This window comes from Molothrus ater, chromosome 19 (assembly GCF_012460135.2).
Source record: "Molothrus ater isolate BHLD 08-10-18 breed brown headed cowbird chromosome 19, BPBGC_Mater_1.1, whole genome shotgun sequence".
Taxonomy (NCBI): domain Eukaryota; kingdom Metazoa; phylum Chordata; class Aves; order Passeriformes; family Icteridae; genus Molothrus; species Molothrus ater.
The window spans coordinates 45,222-57,195 of record NC_050496.2 but is presented as its reverse complement, the minus strand read 5'-3'; the positions used below and the strand labels follow the sequence as shown (position 1 = coordinate 57,195).

The window sequence follows — 11,974 nt, the reverse complement described above, 5'->3', positions numbered from 1 at the left end:
GTGCCGGGAAGCAGCAGCCGAACGGGTGAGCGCGTGTGGATTTGGAGCGGGGACTTTGGTCCTTTCCCTTTTCGATTTGATCTTGGCAGTCCCCCCTCCCCGGTTCCCCAGGACCAAAAACGGAGCTTGTGAAGACAAAAGAAGGAGAGGCAAGCAGCTACTCTCCTAATATTGTCTGTGTTCGAACTGGGAGGGATCCGCCTTCACCTGCGGTTCGAAGGGTGTTGATTGAAGGAAAACCTGCCTTTTCCCGGCTGTTAGGGGTATCCCAGGGGTGACAGGGAATCCCTGCGTTCCATTTGAACGGGAATGGGCAAAGTATTGTTGTCATCTGATGGGTTTGATTTGAAGGCAGCCAGCCCATTTTCATCATCCTAAGGTTTAAATGGAGGGGACAGCGCTGGTGTCCCTCCTTTGCAAGGGTTTGAATTGAGGTCAAAATCCCCCTTTCCACACGGCTTGAAGGATTTCATCGGAGGAAAGCCCCTTCTTTTCTGCTCTCCCAGGGGATGAACTTGAAGGGGAGAACCCATTTCTTTGCCCTTGTTGAAGCGAGGTGAGCGCCGCCCGCGGCGTCAGTTTCGGGGTTCAGTTGCGGGAAGCCGCAGCTCTGGCTGCGTTTGCAGGGCTGCAGTCGGGGCTGTGCCGCTGCATTTGAGGGCGCTTCTTGTGGCCGCGGCCCGGCCCGGAGCGTTGCCGCTCGGGAGCGCTGCCGGCCCGGGCCGGGCGGTTGCCGAGGCGCACGGGGAATTTGGCGCGGCAGCGGCCGAGCCGCTCTGCCGGTGCGAGCCGCCGTGCGGAGCCGAGGGCGGCTGGCGCCGGGCCGGCCGAGGGCGGCAGAGGCGGCGCGGGCGCTGCTGCGCCGGCCCGGCCGGTGCCCGCCGCTCTGTCCGCTCCGGGCGCGGGGCTCGGGCGCCGCCGGGGTCCCCCGGGCAGGGGGAGCGGGCGGGGGCGGGGGGGTCTCCGGGGCGGCGCCGCCCCTGCGCGCCGGAGGAGCCGCTTTGCCGCCGGGAGCCGCGCTCCGTCCGGGGCCGGCAGCGCGGGGTTCGGCTGCCGCAAGTTCTTGGGTGTCGTGGTTCGGAGGTGCTCTGTAGGGATCGATCGCACGGTTTTGTGTGGGTCGCAGTGGGTGTGCGCTAAGGGCTCTGGCGTTCTTCCTGACCGGTACGGTTCTCGGTTCAGGTGGTGACGATAAAGGTTTGGTTTGAATCGAGTTCTGTAGTCGGATATTTTTTTTGCCGGGCTATTCTGTTTTTAAAGGCGTGCAATGGTTTCTACGGGTCGTTGCGCGAAGCAGCGGCTCGGATTTTAATTCTGTCGCGGTGGCTTTTATTAGCGTGGGCGTGTAGCGTTTGTTTCGGTGGGTTCGAGGTGGCGTCGTGTCGTTAATAGCAGCGGGGTTTTTAAAATCTCTCTAATTGCGTTCGTGTTTATCGTCTTCCAGGGCTTTTATTGATTTGGTTTGTTTGATTGTAGTGTATGTTGTATTGTTACGGGATCATTTGGGAGATATTGTTAATGGTTACGTTTCTCTTTAGGCTTTGTGTTTATTTCTGGGTGGTATTTTTATTTTGATCGAATGAGGCTCTATGCGTTTATTCTTCAGTTGGGAATAATTTTTTTGTTGTAAATTAAAGTTGATTTGGTTTGGGGGACTTTTGTTTTACAAATGTATTTTCTTTTGGTTTTTTCCTTTCTTTTTTTTTTCTTTTCGTTTTTTGTTGTCCTTCGACGTATTTGGTGGTTGTTGATCAGTTTTATTTTTGGGAACGTGGGTATTTATATGGTGGGTCTTTTTAAGTAGTTGGTTTTTTTTTATTTTTATTTTTTTTATTTGGGTAGTTATTTTCTTATTTTTTAGTGGTTGAGATTTTTTGGTTTTTTTTTCTATTTCGTTCATTAGTTCGCTTTCTAAAGTTCTTTTGACAGAGTATTGCTTATTCTTTGAGTTAGTGTAGATGTAGAATTTTGGTTCGTTTTTAAAATGACGTTCAGGGTCAGTGGCACTGATTGGAGTTGAGCGAGTTGGTTTGGTTTTTTTTAGAGGCTTTTGTGATTTGCTGCGTGTGTTTCTCCAGGGTTTTCTTTTCGTTTGGTTCCATTTTTCTGATGTGATGAGAACTGTCAGTGAAAAGAGTGTTGTGTGTTTTTTTCGCTGGCAGTTGTTTGGCTGGTGGAGGTATCTTGATGGTTTTGGAAGACATTGGTGGGAATTCGATGCTGTTTGTTTTGTCCTTGTATTTAGGAATTGGATTTTAAATGTAAAATTCTAAGGCTAGCTATCTTTAAACAAAACAAGTAGATGTGCAGAAATGGGAATAAACTTTTATTTTGATCTATTCGATCTATATTTAAAATTTAACAGGTAACATAAGTCATGATATATTCCAATAAGATATTGTATTTTTTAATAGAGCATTGTGTATGTTTATAGATATATCAATAGAGATGATAAATATAAACACAGCTGAAAGGAAATTTTAAATATAGAAATGTGTTGCGAATCTATGCAGATATATATATATATAAAATTATTAAAGGATTGTAAATCTAAAGTGACATAAATCCATACAACACGTAATACAAGTGATACTGTATATATCTTATTATGATATATTATAGGAAATAGCTCTAAATCTAGTACATCACTATGATATAATATCTAAAACATTATAGATATGGTAAATGTAAATACAACAATATGATTAAAAGTAGTTTAAAAGAAAGGATGGTTTTGTTTTTTACTTGGCAAAAGCAGGGGTTTTATGATAAAAACTACAAATACAAATGATAGAAAGGTAGAAATCTACTTGTAAAAATATCTCATGAATACATCAAGATGGATATAAAAATTGAAAATATTAGAAAAAAGAAGTTGTAGCAGTAGATTTGGTACATAATAAAAATAATAATTCATCTATATGATGTGAATAATATATATGTGATATGTAATTATGAAGAGAATGCATCAGTATAAACTGTGACTATAAAAGTGAATATAATTATGCAAGCTATAAATATAAAACTATTTCAATATAGTTTAAAAGAAGGGTTTTTTGGTATTTGTTTGGTTAGAGATGGGATTTTTTTTTTTGGAATAATAAAAGTATGATAGAAATCTAAATCAAAGTATAGAAATATGCAATCAATATATAATGATATTGATAAAACCACAAAATATGAATAAATACAGATAATAGGAATAGGCATAATAGATTGTATAAACGACGTAACACATCAATGTCCGGTATAAATATGCGTGTGAATAGAACTAGGAAAACTAGAACTATAAAATTTATTTCAAGAAGGCTTGAAAGAAAGGGGGCTTATTTGGTTCTTGTTTGGTAAGAGGCAGGTTTTTGGCATTTATTTTTAGAGGAGTTTTTTGCGGGGGGGAATCGCCCCTGTTCTTTTTTGCCGCCTTGGCTGCCCGCAGCCCCAAGGCGCGCGGCCCCCCCGGCTGGGGTGGGCGGCAGTGCTGCCGCCTTGTGGGCAGAGCGCGGTACTGCAGCCCGCCTCCGCCAGGCAGCCCTCTTGGGCGTGGCGCGTGGCGGAGTTTGTTTGACCTTCTCAAAATGGCGGCCAAAAGGGCGGGAAACCGGAGGACCCCGGTGTGTCTATCCGGACTGCCTGCACGGAACACCGACGCCGCCGCGGCCCCGGCGGAATTTTTGTGGCGTTTTTAGGTGTACCCGAGTCGGGATGTGTGGTCAGCGGCGCCGCGGGCGGGCGTATTTCGGCGGTTTTCTGACCGGCATCTGAGTAACCGCCTCTCTCGGCCGAGGGGGGGGGGGGGTCCTCCCACGGCCGCCATGTTGGGAGTGGCGCGTCACCAATGTCGCGGGAGTTTGTTTGACCTTCTCAAAATGGCGGCCAAAAGGGCGGGAAACCGGAGGACCCCGGTGTGTCTATCCGGACTGCCTGCACGGAACACCGACGCCGCCGCGGCCCCGACGAGATTTTCTGTGGCGTTTCAATTGCGATGATGGCATTCCGGTTTGCCTGCAGGGTTCGGCGTCGCGGGAAATCGTTTCTAGGGCTCGAGGTGGGTGTCGGCATTTTGATCAGGCAGCTGGCAAAACGCCTACGCCTTGGGGTCTTTCCAAGGGGCGCTGGGGGCGTGGCCGGGGCGGGGCGCCGTGTTGACGAGGTGACGTCATTAGGCGGCACTCTGCCTGCAGTGCGCCGATGCAGACGGCAGGGGGCGCTGTGCCTGCAGTGCGCCAAAGCAGACGGCAGGGGGCGCTGTACAAATAGAGTATTAAGTATAAACTATCTAGAAGAAGAAATAAAAGCTCTATGTCACCTGCAGCTGTAGAAAATTTCAGGCTCCCATGGAGGAAATAGTTTTCCTAAAATCATTACCGTTTTGGGGTTTTTTGCACTCCCCGGTAGCCTGAATGTTTCTACTGCTGCTTTTTTATTCTAAAGCTAGAATGGAAAGCCAAGATTAGAAATAGAGAGAGAAAAAGAGAGAAAGAAAGAAAGAGACAGAAAGAGAGAAAGAAAGAGAGACAGAATGAGAGAAAGAGAGAGAGAAAGACAGAAGAAGAGAGACAGAATGAAAGAAAGAGAGAAAGACAGAAAGAAAGAGAGACAGAATGAGAAAGAATGAGAGAAAGACAGAAAGAAAGAGAGACAGAATGAGAGAAAGAGAGAGAAAGAGAGAAAGACAGAAAGAGAGAGAGAAAGAGAGAGAGACAGAATGAGAGAAAGAAAGAGAGAAAGACAGAAAGAAAGAGAGACAGAATGAAAGAAAGAGAGACAGAATGAAAGAAAGAGAGAAAGACAGAAAGAAAGAGAGACAGAATGAAAGAAAGAGAGACAGAATGAAAGAAAGAGAGAAAGACAGAAAGAAAGAGAGACAGAATGAGAGAAAGAGAGAGAGAAAGAGAGAAAGAGAGACAGAATGAGAGAAAGAAAGAGAGAAAGACAGAAAGAAAGAGAGAATGAAAGAAAGAGAGAAAGACAGAAAGAAAGAGAGACAGAATGAGAGAAAGACAGAAAGAAAGAGAGACAGAATGAGAGAAAGAAAGAGAGACAGAATGAGAGAAAGAATGAGAGAAAGACAGAAAGAAAGAGAGACAGAATGAGAGAAAGAGAGAGAGAAAGAAAGACAGAAAGAGAGACAGAATGAGAGAAAGAGAGAGAGAAAGAGAGAAAGACAGAAAGAAAGAGAGACAGAATGAGAGAAAGAGAGAGAGAAAGAGAGAAAGACAGAAAGAAAGAGAGACAGAATGAGAGAAAGAGAGAGAGAAAGAGAGAAAGACAGAAAGAAAGAGAGACAGAATGAGAGAAAGAGAGAGAGACAGAGAGAAATAAAGAGAGACAGAGAGAAAGACAGAAAGACAGAGAGAGAGAAAGAGAGAAAGAAAGAGAGACAGAGACAGAGAGAAAGACAGAGAGAAAGACAGAGAGAAAGAAAGAGAGCCAGAGAAAGAAAGAAAGAGAGAGAGAAAGAGATAAAGACAGACAGAAAGAAAGAGAGAGAGAGACAGGAAGAGAGCCAGAGAAAGAAAGAAAGAGAGAGAGAAAGAAATAGAGAAAGACAGACAGAAAGAAAGAGAGAGAGAGACAGGAAGAGAGCCAGAGAAAGAAAGAAAGAGAGAGAGAAAGAAATAGAGAAAGACAGAAAGAAAGAAAGAGAGAGAGAGACAGGAAGAGAGCCAGACAAAGAAAGAACGAGAGAGAGAAAGAAATAGAGAAAGACAGACAGAAAGAAAGAAAGAAAGAAAGAAAGAAAGAGACAGGAAGAGAGCCAAAGAAAGAAAGAGAGAGAGAGAGAAAGAAAGAAAGAGAGAAAGAGAGACAGAAATAAAGAAAGAAAGAGAGAAAGACAGACAGAAATAAAGAAAGAAAGAGAGAGACAGGAAGAGAGCCAGAGAAAGAAAGAACGAGAGAGAGAAAGACAGACAGAAAGAAAGAAAAGGAAAAAGGAAAGGAAGAAAAAAAAAAGAAGGAAGAGAAAGGAAGAAAAAAAAATGAAAAAGGAAAAGGGTGAGAGTGAAAAAGAAAGAGCGAAAGTGGAAAAGGGGGTGAAAAACAGAGTGAAAAAAAAGAAAAAAGAGTTGGAGTGGAAAAGAAAGGACATTCGGGAGGGGCGGTGCTGCCTAAGGTGCTTCCGCGCCCAGGAGCGAAGGAGCCGTTTGATCCCCTGGCGGGAGCGCAGCTCCCGGTGGCGGAAAACGGAGCGGTGGCTGTCAGTCCGAGACTACAACTCCCGGCAGGCCCTGCGGCCGTAAAGCGCGGCGTCTGACGCAACGGCCGACGCGCCATATGAATGGCTGGCGGGCCGAGGCGGCCGCGCGCCGGGGGAGCGGGCTGGGCGCGGGGAGCTCCCGGCGCCTCTCCCGCGCGGGACGGAGCCGCGGCAGCGACGCTGGAGGGGCGAAGCTTCCGTCCGGCCGCCCGCACGGAGCCGAGCGGCGCGGAAGGGGCGTCCGCCCGGTGCCTCGGCCTCGCTCAGCGGTCCCGGTGGCGGGGGCTCAGCTCGGGCGGGGCGCGCTGCCGCCCGCCGATGGCGGAGCGCCAGGCGGTGCTTTGCTGCCGCGGGCCGGGAGCTGCAGGAGCCGCCCCGGGCGAGCGGCGCCGGGCGCTGCCGCGGTCACTGTGCGGCGGCCGGCGGAGGCGCGGGAGCCGCCGAGCTGCAGCCGTGTCCCTCGGGCTGCTGCCGCTGCTGCGGGCGGGGGCGGACGAGCGGCTGGAATGACACGGCTGCTGAGTGCCTCAGTGCTCGTGGCTCTTTCTTCCACGCAAACAGATGGAGCGGCATCGCTGAGCAGTAAAACACAGCGATGGCCCGGAGAATGGCGAGCGCAAGGAGCGCCGGGCTGGATCCTTCTGCTGGCACAGGTGCGATCCGCAAACTCAGCCCCTTGTGCCCCTACCCTCCCGACCCCCAGGGGAAATGCTCTCCAGCCTCGAGCTGCTGCAAGACAAAACGTGTGATTTGACACTAGGGTCCGGAAAAGGTTTCCGTTTAGATTAGCAAATGCCTCAGTTGTTCTTGGTTACATCCTAGGATCGGTTTTAGGCAGTGACTTTATACCGCTTGTCGGATTTTTCTTGTGCAATGGTAAGAAAATAGGCAGGTCTGATACTGGTTTTGCTTTTTTTCTACTTCATGTTCCATGAGCTGCTTTTATCCAAGCAATTGTTTTAAAGTTCTACTGTAGGCGTTTCTGGTTCACTTTTTTTCTTTGCAGCACCCGTGACTTTTTTTTTTTTTTTTCTCTAAATCGGCAGCAAATATAGCTGAGTAAAATTACCTTGGTTTTCTTCCTTCTTAAATGTTTTTATTGATAATCCTATTTGAATATGCAGAACAAGTGGGTATGTCCTGTAATATATCCTAGCTTTTCTTGTTTACAGGGTACTCAGAAAATACTTTTCCCTTAGAGTCCCACTGAAACATTCTCAGTGCAATCTCCGTTAAGGTATGTGTTTACAAATAAGCCACCATCAGCTGAGATATTTGCCTGTGTACCTTTTCCTGTAATTCAGAGCTTGCGTTCTGTGGTTTTTATGATAAACCTATCAAACTTGCGAAACTGTTTTGCAAGTCTTAATCGTTGAAGGCAGCAAGAAGTGGTTTAAAAGCCTGTTCTTGAGCAGACAAAGGGAAAAAGTGTGAATTTGATGCTGAACTTGTCCTTTTTCATTTGACTTGCCTTGAATGATTTAGGAAGAGAGAGAACTAGAAAAAAGAGAGAAATAGAATTGGTTCTTGGGCCCTCCTAAAATGCTCCCCGTGATTCTGTGTGGAGCCAAAGTGAAGGGTGATGGAACAGAGCCCTGTGCTTTAGAAGGAAATCAATTTCAACCTGATCTCCACCCTGAGTCTCCCTAATTTCTGTTTTTAAAATGCAAACTAAGTTTAGGAAGTGTTGGAAGTTAGTATTTTGGGGAAGAAATGGCAGTTGCACCAACCGTTCCATTTCCCAGAGGCTCTGGGAACGATTCATTTTGTAAGCGCTGTAACTGCAATCGGTTGGTGGTTCGGGGTTGGAATGTGCACTTGCCCTCCTCTAAAGCACTCGTGCATTTGCATTTCAGTGCCAGGAGTCTTGAGAAACTGGAGAAGAGCCCAAGAGACATTTTTCATCCTGAGATACAAAAGGTAGGAAGTGACTTTCTTTTGTTTGGTTCTTTTTCTTTATGATTTCCTGGAAATAGAAGTAATTAAGTATAGATACTACTGGTTTGTTTCTTCCAGTAGCTAATAATAATAATAATAATAATCTAATACTACTTAAACTGTCTCTTTATCCATTGAACTGGCCATTTCAAATCCAAACTTCTAAACACAAATAAAACCATCATCCTTGTAGAATCTTTAATAGGAGGGGGCTAAAGATGCTGTTTTTGTTGACAGGATTTATTGGTTCTTGAAGGGCAAGAGGTGAGTACAAGCCTAACTACTTCTTGCTCACAGACCCGTCCGGTGAGTACAGCTTTGTATTTTGATGGGCTTTTGATGACTTCTAAATCAATTGCTCGTTACAGTAAAAAGAAGCAATGTTTTTTTGAACCTGACAGCAAAAATAACTTGAAGCACCCACTTAATAATAATTGATCACCCATCTAAGTTAATGGTTTTATGCTATACTATCAAAGTTTAAAGGTAAATTATCGTGTAGTAGGAGATAGTATAAAATGTATGTTCTGATGTGTAGGATGTATGCAAAGATTAGAGGACCCAAATTGTTATGTCTTCTGTTTGACTGTTTACCAAATAATATTTGGTTTTATTTTCCAGGGATCGGTGAATTTTAAATTTGGAGTCCTCTATGCTAAGGATGGTCAGCTTACAGGTGATGAAATGTTCAGTCATGGTGAGTTTTCCACCTTCTCCTTAATTGTTTTGCTCATCTTAAAAAAAAAAAAAAAAAAAAAAAGGGTATGTTTATTATTTGTTACCCTGTTCTGTCCGTTTCCTCAGTATTTGCTGGAGCTCTGCTTACCCAAGCTTTGGGTAAAACAAGCTTTGGGTTCCTTCTGTCCCACTGGGTGTTGCCCAGTTTGGTTGCATCTGGTGAAATTCACCCTGAGCCCTTACAGAACCAGCTCAAACCACGTGAGAGCCATTCGCAGCTCTCTCAGGACACCCGGAGGAGGATGGGTGACGTTTCTGAGCATCTGGCCAAGTGTACTTCTATCAAAACTCGGCCTGTGTAATTTCTGGGGAAAACCCTTCTGTATCCTGGAGGGTTCCTCAAACTCTGTTGAGGATCCAGTTAGCAGTTGCTCACCTGGATGGTTCCAGCTCCTCAAGTTAACACTTGTACTCTTGCCCTGTAGTTTAGATCTATTGTAGTTTTGTTATTTTGCACGATTTTACGTCTTTGGAAAATAACGTGCGTTTCACTCTTTGGAACCTCTCGGATCATTCTTTGGTGCAGCACCACCTAATGGGACACTTGGCTGCTGTGCTGAAGGGCTTGGTTACTAGGATTGTAAATCCCGGAGAGTTTGTAAGTCTTCTGTCCCCAGGGAGGTATCACGCTTTGTTCACTCTGTTTGTCAGGTGCTGCTTCTCGTCGGAAGTATTAACTTCAAACTGCCCTGTTCTTTTTTTAACTTTTTTTCCTGGTTCTCTCCGTAGGGCAGGGAAGGAGTCTCGTATCCCGGTCGTCAGACTCAGCGCTGCCCGAGAAGATACAGAGAGTGTAAAAATCATAAGAAGCAAATAGGACTGCAGAGGAAACAAACTGGAGAGAACAAAAGGTGATATTGTTCTCCTTAGCCTGGATTAGAAACATCCCCTGTGCTTTGATGCCGGTGGCTGCCAGGGGCTCGTTAGGTCTTTTTAGGCAGGTGTAGGTGTTCACTTGTAGGTTCTATTTTTTGGCAAAGGACCATGAGAGAAGTTTATTTCTACATCCAAATAAACATTCATCTTATCTGAACATAACCTGTCATCCCATTTCCGACGTTAAGGACTCCTGTATAAATACTTGGGGAGGTTTTCTTTGTCGTTTCTGAATGGTTCCATTTTGGTTCCATCTACCTGCCGGATACTTGAACGAGTCTGAGGTGGTTTAATTGCATACTGCTTCCTTGAAATTCTGTTGGTCTCTGCTTGGAACCCTTCTTGTAGTGCTTCATGAAAGACTTCTGATGGTGTTTTCTTGCCTGTTTGTGTTTAAGGTCGTGCTCTGATGCATTTACAGAAGCCATGGCAGGAGAGAGTCAGCTGCTGGAGAAGAGGAGACAGTATTATCCCTGTGCAGCATAGAGCTGTGCTACTGCTGTGTCATCAGCTGTGTCTGCACTGAAAGTAGCCACCTTCACTTGTAGGTAGCTCCTTGGTGCTTTAGGACACGCTGAGGGATTTATTCCTTTTGGGATCCACGATGAGAATTCCCAAGAGAGGTAGTAATAAGGTATGAGATTGGAAAAAAGCCCGTGTCCTTGGAATGTTGTTGTTGTCGTCAAAAGTTAATTTTTCCTTCTTTCTTAGCCAGTAGTCAGCTTTTTGCTTTATTTTTTGTGGGATCAGTACTTGATTGTTTAAAAAATTGCTTCAAAATAACTGCAGTGGCTGGCCACCAGGACCTTGTTCAGATTTGCCTATTTGCTTGTAGCTAAAACGTTTCCATATTGTTTCTCGTTCTATTGAAGAAACTGCTGCCCAGTCAACTAAGAACTGAACATCTATCTGTCTAGGACATGGGGAGAGGATTTAGGTCGTGTCTTTGTTTCCAGAAAAAAGTTCCAGTGTAGTTTCTAACTAGAGGAGAAGGGGGGGTGAAGACTCAGGGCTCTGATGCCGTTGGGGGCACCCCGAGGTGCCCAGGAGAGGGAGCCCCACTGCGGTGCAGGAGCAGGTATGTTATCACGTACTAGAGAGCAAATGATAAATAGAAATATGAAAATTATAAATATAAAAATATTTTTTAAATCGTTAAAGAAAGCGTTTTTTTTTACTTGTCAGTAGGCAGGGTTTTGATGATAAAAATGATAAATACAAAGAATATGAAGGTAGAAATCTAAGTCTAGAAATATATCATAAATACGTACAGATAAAGTTTAAAACTAGAAGAAAAAATCAGTTGCAGCAGTAGATACGATACATAATATAAATAATACTTTAAATACATGTCTAGAATTTTATAGATATTATAGATAATTATTAATAGATTGCATCAAAAGAAACTATATCTATAAATGTGAGTATAACTATACAAAGTATAAAAATATTTCGATACCGTTTAAAAGAAGGTGTTTTCGTGTATTTTTTTGGTTAGAGATGGGGTTTTTATTTGGATTAATAGAAGTATTCTAGAAATATAAATCTAACTATAGAAAGATACAATCGATAGAGAAAGATATTTCTAAAAACACAACCGAACGACGCCGCCTTCGGGGGAATCGCACGAGCTCGGCCGAAGCAAGGCGAGAGCGGCCGACCCTGACGGCCTCGAGCGAACCGGGGCGAGCGGAGCCGAGGCGCGCCCAAGGCACAGAGCGGCTGGGAGTTGGGCCGAAGCGAGGCGAGCTCTGCCGAAGAGGCGAATGCAGGCGCCAAGAGCCGAGTTGAGGCGACAAGAGCCGACTCGAGCCGAGCGTCTCCGGAGCGAGCCGAGCTCCGCCGAGCGCAGCATCCCGGGCAGGGCGAGGCGCCGGGCCGGGCTCGGGGTGCAGCCGGGGCTCTGGGGGGCTTCCCCGCCTGTCCCTCTCTCTAGCCCTCCTTCCTTCTCCCCGTATTCGCCTTCTCTCGCTCCCTTTCCCCCATTCCCTCTCCCCCCACAAACCCGGCTCCTTCCTGTTCTGTCCCTAGCCCGCTACTCCCTTCTGTTCCCCCTCTCTCCTTCCTCTGCCCAGCCTCCCTGTACCCTCGTCGCGGGCTTTCCCTTCCCGTCCCGCTTTCCTGCACAGCCCGAGCTCCCTCGCCGCCCTTTCTCATGCCCTGCTCTCGCTCCTCTCTTCCCGTGCCCCCTTTCCTTCTTTGCCCCGCAGCCGCGGGGCTCGG

General features: G+C 45.9%; 1 long non-coding RNA gene across 6 annotated transcripts; it reads left to right on the top strand.

The window, feature by feature from the left end:
• Positions 1-11,222, top strand: LOC118693807 (uncharacterized). Of its 6 annotated transcripts, none has more exons than XR_004981318.2 (6): positions 6,261-6,852; positions 7,372-7,436; positions 8,056-8,119; positions 8,375-8,401; positions 8,759-8,834; positions 9,605-9,913. It is a non-coding gene; the product is annotated as an uncharacterized LOC118693807 (long non-coding RNA). The 6 variants fall into 6 exon arrangements; XR_004981322.2 differs by adding an exon at positions 10,150-11,222 and having other exon boundaries at positions 6,263-6,852; positions 8,375-8,834; positions 9,605-9,726; XR_004981319.2 differs by lacking the exon at positions 6,261-6,852 and adding an exon at positions 1-25 and having other exon boundaries at positions 8,375-8,834.
• The last annotated feature ends 752 nt before the right edge of the window (positions 11,223-11,974 follow it).